Raw genomic sequence first — 4,936 nt, 5'->3', positions numbered from 1 at the left:
CTACTCAGGAGGCTGAGGCAGGAGAATTGCCTGAACCCAGGAGACGGAGGTTGCGGTGAGCCGAGATCGCGCCATTGCACTCCAGCCTGGGTAACAAGAGCGAAACTCTGTCTCAAAAAAAAATAAATAAATAAAGCGTTCACTTCAAAAATAGCTCTAAAAGTATTTATCGAGGCAGAATAAAAGTCAGTTTGAATTATGGAATGTTTTCTGTATCTCTTCAGTGCTTGCTTTTGCCATGACTTCGTCTTCCCCTCAGGACTGAGTAACTGAAGTTCTTCCACATCATAGGCCTGTTTTAGTAAAGTGCGTCAGCCTCCCAAATGATTTGGTTAGTATTTTTCTCCTTGAAAACCCATATGGTCACTTTTTCAGTTGCGATTTTTCTTTAAAGCTCTGGAGTAAATCCATTTGGCAAGGTGTGGAGTGCGAGGGATGCCTGGTTCCTATGTTCAGCTTTAGACTCCTTATGTTACACAGGCACATGCTCTGCGGAGGACGTGCCTGTTGAGTGTGCTAAAGGTGATTGAATGTGGAAAGGTCAAGAAAGGCATTGTGATGACAGATGACTCATGATCTTGGTCCATATGGCTGTTGAGAGGCATCCTGCAAACGGTGGGTGGAAATGGGTAGAGTGGATCCAAGCCAAGGGAACCCTAAGTGGGGATGTGGGGAGCAGAGGGAGGGTGAGTGCTCTGTGGTTTGGTCAGCTTTGCGCTTGCTGAAAAAACATTCAGCACTACCTTCCCTTTACAGTGCTTTCCAGTTGGGTAAGAAATATTCTTTGTTTAGTTGGGGGTTTTTTGTTTTTGTTTTTGTTTTGTTTTTGAGATGGAGACTCTCTCACCCAGGCTGGAGTGCAGTGGCACAATCTCGGTTCACTCCAACCTCCACCTCCCAGGTTCAAGCAGTTCTCCTGTCTCAGCCTCTTGAATAGCTGGGATTACAGGTGCATGCCACCATGGTTGGCTGTTTTTTTTTTGTATTTTTTTTTTAGTAGAGGCGAGGTTGCACTATGTTGGCCAGGCTGGTCTTGAACTCCTGGCCTCAAGTGATCTGCCCGCCTCCGCCTCCCAAAGTGCTGGGATTACAGGTGTGAGCCACCACTCCCAGCCCCTAAGAAATATTCTTTTTTTGTGTGTTGTTGTGTGTGTATATATACATGTATATATGTATATGTGTATACACACATATGGAGAGTGGTTTTCCTCCTTTTTTCTTTTCTCCTTTCTCTATTTTCTCAAAAGGTTGTGTTAGTGACAGCAGTTTTTTTCTAATTAGTTTCCTTTAATTTTTAAGTGACATATTCTACCAGAGTATTATAATACACAAGGCTTCTAATTTTGTTATAAAACGGGTGGTTTTTTTGTTTGTTTGTTTCATAGAGAGGCTGTTTATTGCTAACTAAGTGATCTTGAGGTGAAATAGTAATTAAGGAACCGTAATCAGCTATTTGAAACAAATACATTGCTTAAGGCCAGGAGTTTGAGAGTAGCCTGGGCAACACAGCAAGACCCCGTCTCTACCAAAAAAAAAAAAAAATGCCGAGATTGGTGGCACATACCTGTAGACCCAGCTACTTGGGAGGCCGAGCCGTTATATTACTTGAGCCCAGGAGTTTCCTGCAGTGAGCCATGATGGCACCACTGCACTACAGCCCTCAGTGACAGCGAAATCATGTCCCCCGCAAAAAAAAAAAAAGCAAAATTTTCACTTTTTGTTTTGAGATGGAGTCTCACTCTGTCATCAGGCTGGAGTGCAGTGGCACGATTTTGGCTTGTTGCAGCCTCCTCCCCCTGGGTTCAAGTGATTCTCCTGCCTCAGCCTCTTGAGTAGCTGGGATTATAGGCACCCGCCACCACACTTGGCTAATTTTTCTATTTTTGTAGAGATGGGGTTTCACCAAGTTGGCCAGGCTGGTCTTGAATTCCTGACCTCAGGTGTGAGCTGCAGCACCTGGCTAATTTTTCACTTTTTTTAAAAAGGGTCGAGTATTAGTCCGTTTCCATGAGGCCAATAAAGACATACCCAAGACTGGGTAATTTATATAGGAAAAGGGTTTAATTGACTTATACTTCCATGTGGCTTGGGAAGCCTCACAATCATGGCAGAAGGCAAGGAGGAGCGAGTCACATCTTATATGGATGGCAGCAGGCAAGGGAAACTCCCGTTTTTAAAACTATCAGATCTCATGAGACTTACTATCAGGAGAACAGCATGGGAAAGACCTGCCCCCATAATTCAGTTGCCTGCCACCAGGTTCATCCCATGACACTTGGGGATTGTGGGAGCTATAGTTCAAGATGAAATTTGGATGAGGACACAGCCAGACCATATCAGGCCAGCAGTGAGGTATATAGCCATAGAGAGATATGCATTAGTAACTGCTTTTTCATTTCAAAACTTAACTGCTTACTTGTGCATTAAAATAGCAATGTAGAAGTTCCGCAAATCAGTCCCAATTTATCTCCATGTACCAAGATGTAGTAGAATTATCTGCCATATGATTTTAGGGGTGACTATCAAAATAAATTGGTATTTCAAAGTTTGGATTTGTAGAAAACAGCCTTAAATTTTGGAATTGTAAATGAAATGTAATTTAATCCTTTTAATAACCTTTAGCACAAGAGTCAGCATTCAGTCCATGGTTGTATTTGGACCCTGGTTTGTTTGTTTCATTCTGAGCAATGCTGACCACTGGCAAGTGCTTTCTGAAGGTAATTCTGTTCTGCTTTTAGCATAAGTCAGAGTTGTTTGAATGTGTGCAGTGTTTGTGTGTGTGCCTCTGTTTTCCCTGAGAGCTAAATGATTTCAGACTTGAGATGTTCCTGGCTACGCACTCACCCAGAGCCGGTGGTGCAGCCGAGTAAAAGGTGTATGTTCAGAAACTAAATTATAGATGCTGGAGCAAGAAGAGTATTTTGCCCTGATTTTGCGAATGTGTTTTACCATACGAGGCTAGTACATAACAGCTCTGACCTTATCGTCTCCACATTTTTCCTTCTGATTCAGACCTCTGAAGAGTGTCACATCCCACTGGGCAACATATGTCTACAGAAAAAAGCCAAAAATATCTTCTGAATCGCATCTTTTAGGAAATGCCAAGGGTAATTTTTTTTCAGTTGCCCTTGTGAATCTAGGGTATCTTTCAATAATAAAATATATAATAGATTTGTTTAGTAGGTTACTGGAAAATTCTGCTTTAATAAAAAAAAAATCGGCCTTTTCTTCCTGTGTGTATGTGTGTGTGCGTTTATGTAGGAGGGCAGTAGTTTATCTTACTCATTTATCTTTAAATATTTAGCACTGAAAAATCGTTACCACATAACCCTTCAATCTCAGGTTGTTACTTAGGCAGTGATGTATATTCCAGTGTCTTGAATGGAAAGTTTAAAGCAGTTGCGGTGATTTCTAAAGACTGAAGAACAGTTGTAAAATCTGTGGAACTCTCCTAGGGTGCTGCGGCTATCTGTATCTGCCAGGCATAGATTGAACAATTAAAATGTTTGGTTTCTCAGCAGGATTGTCCTTCTTGACATACCCATGACTTGTCCCTCTCATTGTAGCTCTGTTCATTCAACAAGCATTATTACATCTAATAGGTCCTGGATATTTTTAAAGTGAATAAAGTACAGGTATGACTAACTTTGCACTAGGCTGGTGACAGTGAATAAGAATGCATGGAAAAGAGGAATTAGAGGTAGACTAAGCTTGACAAGGAGCACCTGACATAGGAGGGTTCAGAGACATATATTCAGCCACACATGGTACAGGTGAGGTGTTTCAAGAGGTAAGTGGAATGATTTTTGCAAGTAAGGAGTGACATTTTTGGTCAAAATGATTGCATGAAAAAAGATGGATGTGTGTTGATTAGTCTTAGTGTACCACATTTCTGGAAACTCTATCCGCCCCAAGACAATGTAAATATGCTTGACTTTTTTTTTTTTCATCATCTGAAATTCTGATTTGAGGAGACAGTAGGGTGTAGTTGGGTAACCCTGGAGTTGAAAGTATGAGCCAATGAGGCTGGCAAGTGGACAGGGGCAAAAGTTAAACCTTTCATGAAATTAAAAAACGGAGTTGAGTAAGCATTAAAGTTAATATTAAAAATGAGTTAGGGGAAGTTAAAAGTAAGATTTAAAACTTTGAGTTTAAAAGTATGAACAACATATTTTTAAACTTTATTTCCAACATTTAAAAATTAACTGGATTGTGGGCCGGGCGTGGTGGCTCATGCCTGGAATCTCAGCACTTTGGGAGGCCAAGGCAGGGGGATCATGAGGTCAGGAGTTTGAGACCATCTTGGCCAACGTGGTGAAACCTTGTCTTTACTAAAAGATACAAAAAAATTAGCCAGGTGTGGTGGCGGGTGCCTGTAATCCCAGCTACTTGGGAGGCCGAGGCAGGAGAACTCCTCGAACCCAGGAGGCAGAGGTTGCAGTGAGCCGAGATCGTTCCATCGTACTCAGCCTGAGCGATAGGGCAAGACTGTCTCAAAAAAATAAAAATAAAAATAACTGGATTATTAACCTTTTAAATTTAGATCTACATTTGACATTAAATTGTGATTTCTCTGTATCTGGGCGTGTCTTGTCTTATATGTTCAGATGTACCTAGCCCATTTGCTATTGCCGCTTAATTAGAAGTCTGTAAAGTAAGGCACAAGATGAAACTCTTCAACTCCTAACTTTAGATATTAGGAGAGCCTGAATTCATGAAACAAGTAATTCATCCAATTCATGGGAATTGGATGGATTAAGAACATTCATTGCAAAACATCATTCAAGGCATCTGAGGGCATACTTTGCTAGTTTAACAGTTGTGCACTTACAGTGCACAAACCACGATGCTAAGAAGACCTGAACATGGTAGAAAAAGCATGAGTTAATGAATCAGACCTGAATACCAGTCTGTAATTTATAAGCTGCTATGCAGT

The 4,936-nt window shown here is 41.2% G+C and overlaps 2 protein-coding genes across 6 annotated transcripts in view; one reads left to right on the top strand and one right to left on the bottom strand.

Moving 5' to 3' along the window:
- Nucleotides 1-4,936, top strand: part of AK4 (adenylate kinase 4) — a 77,955-nt gene that overhangs the window by 47,490 nt on the left and 25,529 nt on the right. The window lies entirely within an intron of this gene.
- LOC108313224 (60S ribosomal protein L7a-like) overlaps nt 749-4,936 on the bottom strand; it is an 18,253-nt gene continuing 14,065 nt past the window's right edge. Inside the window, exons 2-3 of the mRNA XM_037743105.1 lie at nt 3,643-3,645; nt 749-758 (exon numbers count right to left, since the gene is read on the bottom strand). The gene's annotated coding sequence lies outside the window, so the exon portion shown is untranslated. The remainder of the gene's footprint in view (nt 759-3,642; nt 3,646-4,936) is intronic.

The sequence above is a fragment of the Cebus imitator genome, unplaced genomic scaffold, assembly GCF_001604975.1.
Source record: "Cebus imitator isolate Cc_AM_T3 unplaced genomic scaffold, Cebus_imitator-1.0 Scaffold135, whole genome shotgun sequence".
NCBI classification, from domain to species: domain Eukaryota; kingdom Metazoa; phylum Chordata; class Mammalia; order Primates; family Cebidae; genus Cebus; species Cebus imitator.
This window is presented reverse-complemented; position numbering and strand designations above follow the sequence as displayed.